The sequence below is a fragment of the Anas platyrhynchos genome, chromosome 4 (genome assembly GCF_047663525.1).
Source record: "Anas platyrhynchos isolate ZD024472 breed Pekin duck chromosome 4, IASCAAS_PekinDuck_T2T, whole genome shotgun sequence".
NCBI classification, from domain to species: Eukaryota; Metazoa; Chordata; class Aves; order Anseriformes; family Anatidae; genus Anas; species Anas platyrhynchos.
Window position 1 is genome coordinate 260,281 of NC_092590.1, and position 14,831 is coordinate 275,111.

The following is a 14,831-nucleotide window of genomic DNA, read 5'->3' on the forward strand; positions in this document are numbered from 1 at the left end:
AGTTGTTCTGAAACTCCCAAACAGGTTGACGACTCACGAGCAATTAAAACATTCTTTCCCAGCTATTTACAGTCATCTACATAACATCTATAGCAGTGTTAAATCAATCTCGAAGAAGACAGAAAAAAAAAACTGTAACTGTTAGAACTAGAAGTCAGGAATAACAAAAGCAAACAGGTTCATAAATTTAAGGAGTGTTTTCTGAAGACGTGATAAATTGACTGGAATGAGGGGGAGACTGGGACACACTGCATCTGTGGTTCAAGAACTAAATTGCCAGTGCAGGGCCCAGAGGCAGACAGGATTCAAACAGAATTATTCTTTATGGACACGAATTTATGGACACGAATTGGAATTGTTAAAACATTCCTCACAATCCCTTATCTTCTTTTTACTATCCCCAATTCGTGTCTCTTCTGTTATTAATAATTGGATTTCATCAGTTTGTTCTTGGAGGGTCCAATTCTTAAGCATCATAATTGACATATTCCCTTCCTTTTTTAACGAAGTTATTACCAATGTACTATTTATCGCCCGGTGTATTAATAATGTAAGACAAGGTATCATACAAGGTATAGACAATAACATCTTTACACCACATAACAATAAAAATAACACTCTTTTAACCCATAGTCCACCAGGCAGCCATGAAAATAAAAATAAATGAAAATAAATGAAAATAAATCCCATTCCATATCCTTCCAGGTTTGTGTTTGCTCGCTCACCTCCCCCCTCTCCTTCTCTGGGATGGGAGAGAGAAATGGGAAAGTGAAGCCTGTGAGTTGAGATAAAAACAAGAAGATAATAACAATAATAATAATAACAATAATGATTATAATAGTACTACTAGTAATAATGTGTACGAAACAAGTGTTGCACAATGCAATTGCTCACCACCTGCTGTCCGATGCCCAACCCAACCCCGAGCAGTCCGGCCCTCCTCCCAGCCTGCCTGCTGGCAGGACAGTGAGAAGCTGAATTTGGCTTGGTCCTTGGCTTGGTGGAAGCACTGCTCTGTAACAATTAAAAACAATTAAAACATCAGCATATTATTAACATTCTTCTCATCCTAAACCAGAACATAACATTCTATCAGCTACTAGGAAGAAACACCCTTTTTATCAATCTTTAAACAGCAATTACTAAAGCTAAATTTTCCACAGACTTCTCCTTCTTGTGCTAGTAAATAATCCAAAGCTAGGCAATTTTGATACAAAGCAGTTCTCATCATTTATAACTATTTCTATTACAGCTAATAACCTAATTATTCTATTAAGTATATATACTGGGGTCCTATAGTCCCACGATCTGTCTTCTGCCCACGTATCTGGATCATAATAGGCAAACACCTTCAGGGTTGATTCAGGCTTGTGTTACCGTTCGGCCTGTCAGGGTGATCCAGCTCCTGGAAAACGAATCACAAATTTATATAGGTTAAAATAAAGGTTCTTATGTTATTTTCTCAGGACAACCTAACCTTAGTGTGGGAGAAGTCCAGTCGAGGCCCTCTCACTCGGCAGTCAATACCCATAGGGGTTGCCTCCCTCGTGAGACCATACACACCACAGTGGAGGGTCCTGCCCTGGTCTTGCCTTCTCCCTTTCCTCACTTCAAGCTTGTCCCCTTTATTTGGCATCCTTAATTCATGCAGAGCCTCGTTGCCAGAATATTAGTTCTTCCTTAGCTTGAGTTTCAGTTTCCCAGGAGCGGACTCAACCCTCCGAGTTTCAGTAGTTACTGGTCCTTTTATTCTGGATGCATGGGTCCCTTTCTGCGGTTCTCACAGCTGTTTCAGTAGTCAGTAAAACAAGGTACAGTCCCTCACACCGAGGGTTCAGTGATTCTTCCCTCCCGTGGCTGCTTGTTGAAACACTTTCTTTTTTATCTTCTGACAAGTTAAATAACAGTTATCTAATTTGCTTTGCCGTATGGCCCTTTCCAGGTTCCTGTAGCAGGATTCATCTGATAGCCTTTCAGGTTGATACAGATTTGACTACAGATACCAGGGTTTTGGCATTCATCACTATCTCCACAGTTTCCCAGCTGGACAGTCACATTCATTTTTGTTGCATTCCTTCAGGGGCTCATCACCCCAGTCCTTGCAGTCTCTCTGTTGGTTACACACTTTATTGATATCTATGCACACAAAGTCAGATTCAGTACACATCTTCTTCACACAAGCACTCTCATCACTGCCATCTGAGCAGTCTTCACATTTTACTCTAGCACCGTCGGCAGCAGTGCACAGTCAGGCGAAGGTGAGCAGCAGGCAGAGCACCCAGCACCCCGCACCGTCACCTGTGTCACTTATACTACTCCTATTACCCATGCTGTTAGTGTCAGTGGCATCCTCCTTTTCTTTTTGCCACTGACCATTCACCACAAATGGATGAGACACATGATTACTAGTTAGGAAAGAGAGTGGAACGTCTGCTATACGGCTGCAGGCAGTGCCAGCTGCAACCTTAGGTTTGTGAAAGAGCCTGCCGGTGGTCATTTGGCAGTGTAATCTGCGTCTCTGCACTCCTGCCCTGCAATAGAGCTAAGTCGTCATTAGCAATAGTTATAACACCGATCTGGGGACGAATAGTCTTTTTTACATTGCAAGATAAACCTTTTATAAAAAGAATGCCAGAGTGAAGCAGCACAGCCGCTGCTGCCGCTGCCTCCATGGTTATGTCAGACAGGCTGCAGGGTCCTGATGTCCGCCCCTCTGCTCTGTGCCGACTCGCCACACGCTGAGGGTCAGCTACCGGTGTCCACTGACGCCTCTGGTCTCCCGTAGCAACTCGATCTCGGATGTTCCGCAATTACTTCAATTTCCCCGCGTTTTGCAGCTTCTGTCAGGTCTATTCTGTGTCTCTCAGAGCAATCTGTGGCTCCGCAGCGTCTCTCAGGGCTCTCTCCGTCCAGCGGTAGTCCCTCCGTAGTGTCTCGGGTCTCCCAGCACTGCTCTGGTCTCGGCCTGTTCAGGTCTCAGCGAGTCCAGGTCTCGCCCTGTGCGGGCCTCATATGTTGCAGGAAGCATGTCATGTCATGCTCCTGCCTTTTTCTTGTCACAGTCAAAACATTTAAGAGCAAAAATAGGATACACAAGATACACCGGGCCCATATATTAGGCACCACCACTCAAAACTTGGATAAAACAGCACTTCTTTTCAGTCTGTCAAGCACTTCGTTCATCTCTGCCCACTCCCCTTGCGGAGAGTACGGAACAACAGATCGGAACTCTGCACTCGCTTTGCAGCAACGCTGCGTCTCACTCACACAGCACCATCGCACACGGAGGCCTCCAGCACATCTCATTCATACCACAGGAATATAATTTAGAATGATAACCAACCAAACAAGTATTGTCTCTGACTGTGTTCTTCGTGAAGTGACTTGTAACACTTTGTTTCAAACCCTTACATTTACACAAATACTTTCAACACAAAATACATACATAAAAACACATACAATTATTAACACTCCAGTTACTATCCCTCCAGCAGCCGAAAACATACCGTTTGTCTGCAGTTTCAGGAGATCCTTGCTCCTGCGGTGAGCAGCTGAGAGTGGAGTCCCCTCCGAGCAAAAACGCTCAGGGTGCACCTAGGGGCGTCCATGCTGCAGCCGATCCCGCAGCCGAGCAGAGTGTCTCCTGCCTGGCTCACCAAAATGACTCACAGAAAGCTGACTCCACAATCAGTAGGATTGTAAAGTAGGTATGTTTACTCAGTTCCGTGAGGCACGGGGCGGGTAGTCCCCCCCAAAGTCGTGCAGGCCTAACGTTGCTTTAGTAAAAAGTTACATATACATAAACATTCCTATACACACACATAACCTGTCCCTTTGTGAACAGTCCTCCTTATCTTAGGCCCCTTGGTTAAAGTCTGAACCATGAGGTTGTTTTTGATCTGGTTCTCGGGGTCCGAGAGGCTCCTGTTATCTGGTGGTATAAGCGCAGCACAGGCACAAATGGAGCACATATTCATTCTTAATCAATTGCTCTCTAATTTGTAATTCCAATGTTTCAGCTTGCTCTTTTCTGGATCCACGGGTATTCTACTATTAATGTTCAAAGCCTGACAGACCCCGTCCTCCATGGATCAAAATACAGGGGGTCTTAAGGGTTCTTTTGGTCATTCTGTCATAAAATACTGGATCATTTTTAATTTACTCTTTAATTTTCTGGGGCCCCTATTGTTCCAGTTTCTAATCATTATTCATATTGGACCTTTTGGTCATATATCTGGTAATTTTCTCCCTTTCTGGTCCTCGGTCTTCGATTTTATCTGACCCATCCGGGAATTTTACTAGTGGCAATTCCCACAGCCCTTGGTTGCCCAGTGAGAGTGTCTTGCAGGGGGTTTAGGACCTATCACCCACCCACGTATCCCTCTTCTCACCAGTCCAGCCCCCCCGACAGGAGATTAGAACCAGTGAGAAAACAAAAAGACCTCCACGCTGACTTTAGAAGTCTCAGTTACACTCTCACACACAAAAACTGGCAACCGTACCCTTACCCAACCGGACGGTATCTTACGAATCAGTCGTCTTCGTCCAGACTCCAATCGGACGGTATCCACCAGCGTCTCTGCTGTCTTCGTCTGGGATCGAACCAGACGGTATCCAAACGACTGTCGTCTTCATCCGGTTCGATTCCGGGCACCGGAATCCAACCGAACGGTATCCAAACGACTCTGTCGTCTTCGTCCGGATCTTCGCGCGCAGAATTACGGGCAAAAAATAGCCGGCAACAAGGGAGCTCAAAAAAAATCAAATTCTTTGCTTACCTTTATTCAGGTTCAGGATGGCATTAGTCCCGATCTGACTCAAACAGGAGCCACCAAATGGTGGGGCACCTCTCCTAGATTAAATCAGAATTCAGGAACTATAACCATCCCGGACAAGCCCCCAAATTGTTATAAATGGCTCAGGATTCAAATTAGGATTAAATAAAAAAAATAGGATTTATTAAAAGAATATAAAGGAATAAAGGTAAGCAAACAGCGCTGGGTGCACCGGGAGTCTCTGCTCCACCAGGACGCACACCAGTTACATCAAGCAGCTGATTTTTATGCGCCTAGACTAATACATATTCATTACTACTTCTAAAAAAAATAGATTATTATAATTAGCTTCCGGGGTCCAGTTCCTCCTACTGGAGCATGCGCATCAGTCTCCTCTGGGGGTCTCTAGGGGTCTTTCATGCTGAAGGCTCGTAGTCTTCCTCTCACCCTTTGTACTTACTCGGCACTATTCCAAGTTTATGGAACACTCTCTGTACACTCTCCACAGGTCTTGTCTCCCAACCGTCCTTCAGCTTCTTTTCTCTTCCTCTTAATCTCTTGGCCCCCCTGGCCAGATACCAAGGATCTCATAACAGTCACCAGCAGTCACCAGTTATTATCAGTTGTTCTGAAACTCCCAAACAGGTTGACGACTCACGAGCAATTAAAACATTTTTTCCCAGCTATTTACAGTCATCTACATAACATCTATAGCAGTGTTAAATCAATCTCGAAGAAGACAGAAAAAAAAAACTGTAACTGTTAGAACTAGAAGTCAGGAATAACAAAAGCAAACAGGTTCATAAATTTAAGGAGTGTTTTCTGAAGACGTGATAAATTGACTGGAATGAGGGGGAGACTGGGACACACTGCATCTGTGGTTCAAGAACTAAATTGTCAGTGCAGGGCCCAGAGGCAGACAGGATTCAAACAGAATTATTCTTTATGGACACGAATTTATGGACACGAATTGGAATTGTTAAAACATTCCTCACATCAAGAACTATGCTTTCTCTTGACTAAATGGTATTTACATGTAGTACAGTGGAAGATCAAGGAAAACCTGTAAAAAGATTTCCCCAGTGAGAAGCAAGATTTCAGAAACAGGACGTGTACAGAAAATCCACAATAACATCGAGGCAAATACAGTAATGAACTACTACAAAACCAAGGATAAAAAAATTAAAGAATATTTCAAGGTTCATTTCTTAAGATTTATGGCACCACCTGTGAGGTTGCCTTTTAATTAAACAAATTAAAAAATCTGGATTTCTGAGTACACTTTTAGTTTATTTCCGATGAAAAATATGATTTAAATTAGAGTATTTTACAGGAAGTTTTTTGTTGTTTTTTTTTTCCCCCAGAGTTCAATTTTGTTCCTAAGAAAAATCAAACAAAACCCTCAGTTTTGTAAATAACTAACTCTAATGTAAGCAACAGTTTAGTGTAAATACCTGCTTTTATAAATGAAACAATCCCATTAAATAATGTACATCAACGGAACTCAGCAGCATTCTACCACTGACATGCTGAAGCTCTTTGTTATAATAAATTAGTAACCAGTAAGCAACAGAAACCTATTCTGTAAAGGTTAACATTCCCCCAAAGTCTTAAATGGCTCAAGACTTTAAACCGTGTGTTGTTTTTTTGTTTGTTTTGTTTGTTTGTTTTGATAGAGATGAAAATTGACAAAACTGAAATTTAAGTCACATACAAAACAATTTTCAGAGGACATTTTTACCAAGTAACTCAGTAAAACCGAAGGTCGGGGGAAGAAAAGAAGGGTTTTCTTCTAAGCATTCTCGTCATCTAAATAAATGAGGAATATATGTTCTTTAGGCTAGTTATTTTTTAGTTCATATTCTGAACTACACAGATATATAGGCAAATTGAGAGATTCATCTTACATATCTGTGACAAACATTTTAAACATAATTGCTAACAATGAAAGTCCAGCATTATTTGTATTGGAGCAAACGAACGTGAAAACAGAGATGAGCTTTTAAAAAAAGAGAAAGGTCCCCAAGTTCAGTGATCTAATGGCAATTAACAGAAAAACGGTAGTAAAGGATTACTTTATTTCGGAGAGTTTCTGTAATATAAAACAAATCCTTTCCAAAATCGAAATGTCTAGCTCGCGATTCTGAAGCAATGCAGCCAAAGTATGGAAAAAGCGTTCATTACTGCAGTCTTCCAGGAAAATCTTTAAGTAAACTGTAAAAGAAAATAGTTAAAAAGTTTAATCACAGCACTTGGCTCATGGAAAACTAAATCATTGATTTATAGCTTTTGAGGGTTTTATATGCGCCTCATGCTGTGCAACCATGAGAACAATGTACTAACTGGGTATATTCTAGGCATGTGATGCAAAAATCAGGTAAAACCGCGAACAAAACTCACCCAAGTTCCTAAGAATTCTGATATTACCAGCACTTGTGGTATTAAAACAAGGCCTATTCCCTTGAGAACAAAGGAAAACAGGACACTGAGCAATTTTAAACTCAGATAAAAAAATCTCATCTTCAACATGTTTATTCAATGCTCCTTTTCTTATGATGACATGAGGAGAACACTAAGCTATGCTAAAAAAACTGACAAGGAAATATTTTAAGCTGCTGCAAAATGACGTACGGAAATAGTACATGTAGACACTGATGACTAGACAGCTTTTCATTATCAAAACTGTCACCGTACCGTTTCAAGACAGGCAGAATCGTAATTGAGAGGTCAGAGTTGGATAAGAACACCTGAATATCAAAACAATTCCTGTAAAATGCTGGATAATTTTTAAACATGGCCATATAGTATAATCTTTTCTATTTATCCTGCTCCCCAAAACTTAGTCAATTCAGAATAAAGTAAAATCTGTTCCCTTGTGTTATTTCACTCTTGATTCTAATAGTACAGACTGATTTAGAGCAACACCATAAAGAACATAAGTACCGATTTAATAGGTCACAGAACTGAACACATTTGTTAGGAATCCAACAAAACAAGTCACTATTCACTGCACTCTGCCCTTAGCGTATAAACACACTTGGTATGCCCCAGGATATAGTTACTTAGAATATGCCATTAAATTAATAGTTATTGTAATATTATTCTACTTTTACTGTAGAAGAAGGAGGTCCTACAATTTATTCCTATAAATATCTAAAAATGCCTTAAATTCCTTTTTGTAGGTGTAAACAAATACCATATTCTGCTTACTTGGGCATTTCTTTGCTGGCTTGTTCTTACTGGTCTCAATAATACTGTATTATTTTATTATTAAAAATACCGGTCTTAAGGTATCTTAAAAAAACTTTATTAATATATATACACACACACATATACATACAGATACACTGTAAAATGTTTTAACTGTGAGGTTTATAAAACAATATAAAAAATACGCTGAGGGAATTTTACCATAAAGCAGAAGAGCCAAAGTGGAAATAATACCTCAAGTTTCACAAAGTTCAATCACATGAAAGCAAACTGATAAAGACATGCATTTAAAGAGATTTTTCCTACATTGTTTATCTATTCATTTTATATATTCATTTCAAATAAGCTTTTGCAGAATAGATTTTAAATCATCACAAATGTACAAAATAAGCATATAATTTAAATGCCTGTCTATCTGATGAACTAGAAGAATAAAAACTGTGTATTTTTACATATTTTTCTGCATCATCTCTGCACAGATTTTGTTTTTATTAACTACTGTAGAAAAACTAACTTGGAATCTATCCGGTCAGGATTTGACACAATTTTAAATAATCTGCAAAAGCCTCCCATAGGAGCCATAAAAAATTGCAGCATTTGGTAGTTACATTAACTTAACTTCATTGGTAGACTGTAATGAACAATGAGCAATTTATCACTGTTGACAGAACTCATCTGAAATTTACCCTCAAAGTGATCAGTCACTCACAGCATCAAGTCTCACCAGCTATTGTCATTCAGAAATTTCTGTTTTATAGCTAAAGCTCTGTCACCTCAGAAAATGAAGACTGTCAGGAACACCAGCTTGAAGTTCATGTTTTAACAAATTAACCATTACGGTTTTGCCTCGTTTCTAATTGCATGTGGATCTGCCAGGAGAGCGGACCAACCCAACAGAGTGATGGAGAGTTAGCTCGTGGAAAAGTTACATAAGGACCACAGAAAAAGAACCAGTAACTACACTGAACAGCTTGCTGATGAGCTGCTGTCTCTTACACAGTCACTGGCAAGATTGGAACCATTTGCTGAGTTTAACTGATTCTCGTCGTCAACAGCTGGGCCTGGTAAGAGCCAGTGGTTATAGCACAACGGAGGGCAGGCGAGGTAACAGTCAGTGCAAGGCCCCTCGAGTGTGGATGCCTTCGTGGGTGACCCCGAGTTAAGAGAGCCCAAGGACAGGTCCAGCCCATCACCCAGTACATGTTGACCTCAGGATGGTATCAATTGTTCTTCAGCTTCCTAGATGTGCAAGACCTTCACGCAGCTATGACACAGGATGTACGGGAGGCCACCATCATTCTTAAATGACCATCACAAACACACACACACAAAAAAAAGCAATAAAAAAGGTTAAAAATAGAACAGGATTCCTTATGTCACAGAAGTAAGTTGGACTGAACAGAAGTTTACAAAGATCAGAAAAGACCAGAACAAAAACCTACACCTTGGAGGCCAGGAACTACCTTTATAACAAGACAGACTGACAGGATTCTGGATGTGAAACACCTGAACCAAACAGGGATGGGGTACATGAAAAGCTGCGTGCCAGTAAAGATGAACAGCAATAAGACTATTAATTCTAATTTGTCATTAAGATACTACGTATAGATAGGAAACAGATGGTACCAATACCTGAACGGTTACATTTGACATGCAACAAGGTTACAAGCAACATGGCAAAATGTGAACTTGTCACAATTTATCTCCATTATTCTTCCAAATCTAGGCATCCAGCAGATCGAAATGACTACTACTAGATAACAGAACATGTACTGTTAGTGGAATTTTTCTTCAAAGTAATGTCAGATACCATCAACCCTGCTTAGGTTTTTCTTTCCCAGTTACTATACCGATCAAAATTATGATGATTAGAAATACTTTAGTGTAAAAAAAACAAATAGATAAACTAACCACACGGTCTGAAAGGATGAAAACAACATCAGGTAAATCTTTCTGCCACTTATCTCACTACAAAATGCCTTCTAACTCAACGTTGTTCCATCCCAAGTCAAACACGCTTTCTGTTTTTGCCCCTATAGTACATGGTAACAAAATACCCCAAGCCAACAATATACATTTCACAAATAGCAGCAGTCCCTTCTCCTTCCCTTTTCTGTTCCAAAAAACAATGAATACTTTTTATTTTAAGAAAATTAACAAGGATTGTTCCACATGACACTGGAATGGCTCACTACTTGTGTGTTCATCCAGATTGTTATCAACTGATTCTTTGCCTGTGTCACCTGGAAAACCACTGTGAAGGAGACTATTAACCCTTTTATAGGACCACACCACAGTACAACTCATTGAAACATAACCATCCCTTACAGATGTGCCATTTCCAATTACTTTAAAGTGAAAAATGGCTAGGGGTGAGCTGTTCACATTAGGGGGGTAAAAAAAGATAAAAGTTTATTTATTTATTTATTTATTTTATCTCCACCTGCTAACAGGATTTCATGAAATGGCTGCCCTGGCACAGCCTTACTTCAAAAGAAAATTACTCATTGGCAAAACATCAGCAAGGTAAACCAGTGGAATAAACAGAAAAGCTAAACTAAACATCAAAAAAAATCACACCACTAAGAAAGCAACCAGGACAAGATGTAAAGCTTGGATGCTGACAGTGAGAAGAGACGGACAATTCAGAAACATACTTTATATCTCTAATGAATTTAAATGACACAAATGAATGCTAATGCTAGATCAGGTTATTTATAGAGAAGCAGCACGTTATTTTTGATTTGGTATTTATGCTTACCTCACCTACTTTCATCATAACTTTGTATGTATTTTTTTCAATTACTCACTTTTATCGTTGTTCATGGCCATCTCAACTAATGCATTAAGTGCAATAAAAAGGAGACATTTTTTGGATATAGTTAAGTGGCTTAGTATGATAGGCACACATCGGTATTGCAAAAATAAGATCTTTCCTTCATCTGTCTTCAAGTCCACGCAAAGGGAACGAAATGCCTGAGTCAGGTAATTCACTGAAAGATAACAGAAAACAGGGAATAAAAATTATGTAATCACAGTTCCATTAGATGATCACAAATACATGAATATTTATCCTAAGAGTTACTGTTGCAGATATATACTAATTAAAAAAAAAAAAATTAAATGGCTGAAAATATTAATTTACTTATTTGTTTAAATGCATCTTCTGCCTATTTTTATTCCTTACAAAAATTGTTGTGAGTGGAAAAAAAGACAAGTTACAACTCACAAATTGAGCAAAATATATTTGCAAATATAACACCTTTCTAATCTCTTCCTTAAGAGAGAAAAGAAATCACAAACTGCATAGTTTGGGACTATATTGGTTTCAACATCTGGGAAGCCTCTAATAAAGGAGTAAAAGGCTCATTCATCTGAATAACTGCAATTACTGTCATGACAGCAACTATTCACATTCCTTTCCATAAAAAGCTGTAGTTTAAGTTATATATGCATCCACGTTATATATGCATCCACGTTATATATGCATCCATTTTGGAGAACACTAAATTATTCAGAGAATTTAGATTAAGTGAATCAATTCAGTTTTCTTAATTTCATGATGTCAAATCTTCCTCAATATCTTGGAATAGCATTGATCATCTGGAGCACAGAAAATTAAGAGTAAGGGAAAAATTTATCACATAGCAAAAGTTTAATTACAGTGCCATCTGCTGGATATTAGCATCTTGAAGGGAACAGGATATATATGTTTAAACTGAATGTGCTGCTTTGTCATCGCTAGATCATTAGACATGTGGTCAGTGATGAAAATTCAAACACAGTAAGTTTCAACATAAATTTAACAGGTAATTTTTTTCCATGTTCTATAGGCTCGCAGTAAAAACCGACCATGAGAAGCTAAACTGATTCATTCTGATCAACAGCTTTCATCTGCTTATAGTTAATCTCTGCAATAAGTACTTTTTTTGTATTGTAATTCATTTGCATCATTTTCATCAAACATTTCTAGAAATGTGAGTTTCAATTTCAGGGTAATCATGCTTCACCAAAATATTCTGACTGAAACTATATGATACTGAAATTGAAAATACACTGATTCTTCCCTCCAACAGCTGAAATACTGTATTTGTTTATTAATGGTGACAGGGTGGTCTTCCAGAATGTTTAAATCCTACTTATTCTAAGTACTACCAGTATAAATACTGCACAGGTCAGTATTTTTGTCATCACTTCAAAGAAAACGTTTTTTGTCTTTTCAGGCCCTGTTTGTTTTTAAAGAAACTGCTGCTGAGAAGAGATACTACGGCATCCTGGAAATTGCACAAGCGGAGTAACTCTCATGAACTGAAGCAAAAGTCACTAAGAACTGCGATATCTCCAGACAAGTACGACCTCGTTTGCTTTTGCCTGTTAACAAAATACATTACTATACTGCATCAGCATATGGTAGCATTCTTCAATGCTGATAATGTTTATGGGTAGCCACTTGCAGTGACAGACTTGGTAGGAGAAAAGGGGAGACAGCAGAGAGGTAAGAGCTAGATAGAGTATGAGCTTTACATTAAACTTTGACAAAGCAATGAAATTCTAGAACTGTTCTGAATTTGCTACTGATTTCAGTTTACTGAGGAGCAATTAGCTGTACCATTATATGCAGTGCAGATCTTGACAAACAAATCACTGCTACGGTGATTGCTTGAGAGAATTACCAACATCTCTTTTCCCCTTTGTCACAAAATACGTTGATCTCACTGACATAAATAAAGCATATTAAAATGACCACACAAATTATGACATGAATAATAGCAAGGTTCATACTTGCTTCCCTATATTATGCTTCATCAGGTGGTAAAATTCAAATAAAACATCCTTTACTACTAAAGCATTACAGATGCTACAGTATCATTGAACTGCTGCATTTTGTACATTTGTTTTTTTGTCTGGGCACATACCTGAAAATAAGATTTAAAAAAAAAAAAAAAAAGAAAAAGAAAAAGATAATTTAAAAAAGACATAATAAAAACCAGAACTTACTTCGTTTTGCTGTTCTAAGCACAACTAAAGTTGACAGAAACCTCAAAGGCATAGAGGAGCTTTTAAAGAAATGTGCAGCTTTTGGTTTACTCCGTGTAGACTTTTTAGTCCATTTTTGCATGCTTCCCTTTTGTACTGCGCCTTTGAGAATAACTTCTGCAAGTCTCTCCATTGTTGCTGTCATGCTTGCATCCTGTTTCAAACAACGTGCACATTTAGCGTAAACATTAAAATACATGAAAATCCTGTCTGCTAAGTACGTATGTTCCCCTAAGGATTAAATATTAAATAGCAGATGTCGTGACCGTGTATTGCAATATAGTCTGTACATGGGATACTACTTTGCGTTCCACAAGCAGTTGAACAACATTAGCACAGGGCCTAGTCAACACACACTTCACAAAGAAACAAGGTAGTCAGGGCCCCTGATATGCTGACATTATTTAATTTGCCTCTGGTTCCAGAATAAAGTCAGTTCAAACTCAGCTTTAATCAGTGCTGCCTACTACACTACCCTCTTTTGTGAAGATGCCTGAAGCTAGGTCCTACAAAAGCGTTTACAGAACTAAGGTCTAAACATGACCCTTAAGAATACTGTACAGGTAAGATGTATTGGACTTTTCAAAAACCGGTGCAGAAATATTACTTCAGAATCAAACTTAATAACAAGCTCATTTAAAATACCTTCTCATTAGCACTGGAACCACCAGCTTAGTTCTATTCAGTTAGACACTGAGTAGAGAACAAAGAAATCAAAATACCTTTGCTACTTTGCCACACGTTGCCATCAATTTCAACAAATCTCATGCATAAAGCGAACAAAAATATATTTCTTTTCCTAGTTCACACGTTTTGTAAGCACATATGGAAAATACCATTTCTGAGATGCTACACACTACTGCAACAAAGATCACATATGTGTGCAAAAATATGTTTACAGACACGGTGCAAAATATTACAACGAATGTGAGAAAGTTAATTTGGTGAGAATTAGTTTTTCATTTGCTATGTATCTGTGGTAGGCATTTATGCTTTGCAAAGACAGCAAAGTTTCTTTTATATATACTCCCTGAAAATATCTACTTTTCATACTCATTTATAATGCAAAATATCTCTTGGGAATTTACCTGACTACCAGTGTCTATCTGCCTTAGAGACCAGTAGATAAATTGAATCACAGACATATGTAGTTTAGGATCCACAAATGGCATCCACTGGAGCTGTCCAGTGACCATAGGCAAAAGCTGTAAAAATACAGAATGGCAAAGTTACGTGCAGTATACGAACTTACAGTACAAGCTAACCACAAGTAAAAAGCAAACTAAGCAAAACTAAACCAAACTAAAATCAACGTATTCCCGGAGTTTAACAGACTACATGTACAAATACTCACTGGGCAGATCTGGTACAGGTAACAGAATTATATACTGAATTTACATTTTACACAGGTTTACACAAAAAGTGGAAAGACATTGTGTGAGCTCAAGCTCTGAAGTCTAATACCAAGGGCTACAAATTTTAGATAGAATAATAATTAAACAAACAAACAAACAAACAGAAAAAGCAGATTTCCTGAACGCTTCACTGATTTCCAAGCCTTGGTATCCCAAAAAAGCGTTACAAGTATAGCACGGTATCATCTTTTATAAGACATAACTTGAACTTTTAATACCTAGTATCAGCACTAAAATACTTTAAATTAGACGTGTGTGTCTCCTTAGGAAAAAGGAATTACATACAGTATTACAGATAAAACACGAGATAAATTATCAGCTGAGAAAAGTGACTTAAAATAGAAAGACAGGTGGAATCTCAAGGTCAGACTGCACACTACACATTTCCTTAAAA

General features: G+C 38.5%; 1 long non-coding RNA gene across 1 annotated transcript; it reads right to left on the reverse strand.

Annotated features, from left to right (window-relative positions):
• Positions 1-6,835: 6,835 nt before the first annotated feature.
• Positions 6,836-14,598, reverse strand: LOC140002374 (uncharacterized). Its single transcript, XR_011808740.1, has 2 exons — positions 12,984-14,598; positions 6,836-10,978 (listed from the first exon to the last, which is right to left on the reverse strand). It is a non-coding gene; the product is annotated as an uncharacterized lncRNA (long non-coding RNA).
• Positions 14,599-14,831: the final 233 nt, after the last annotated feature.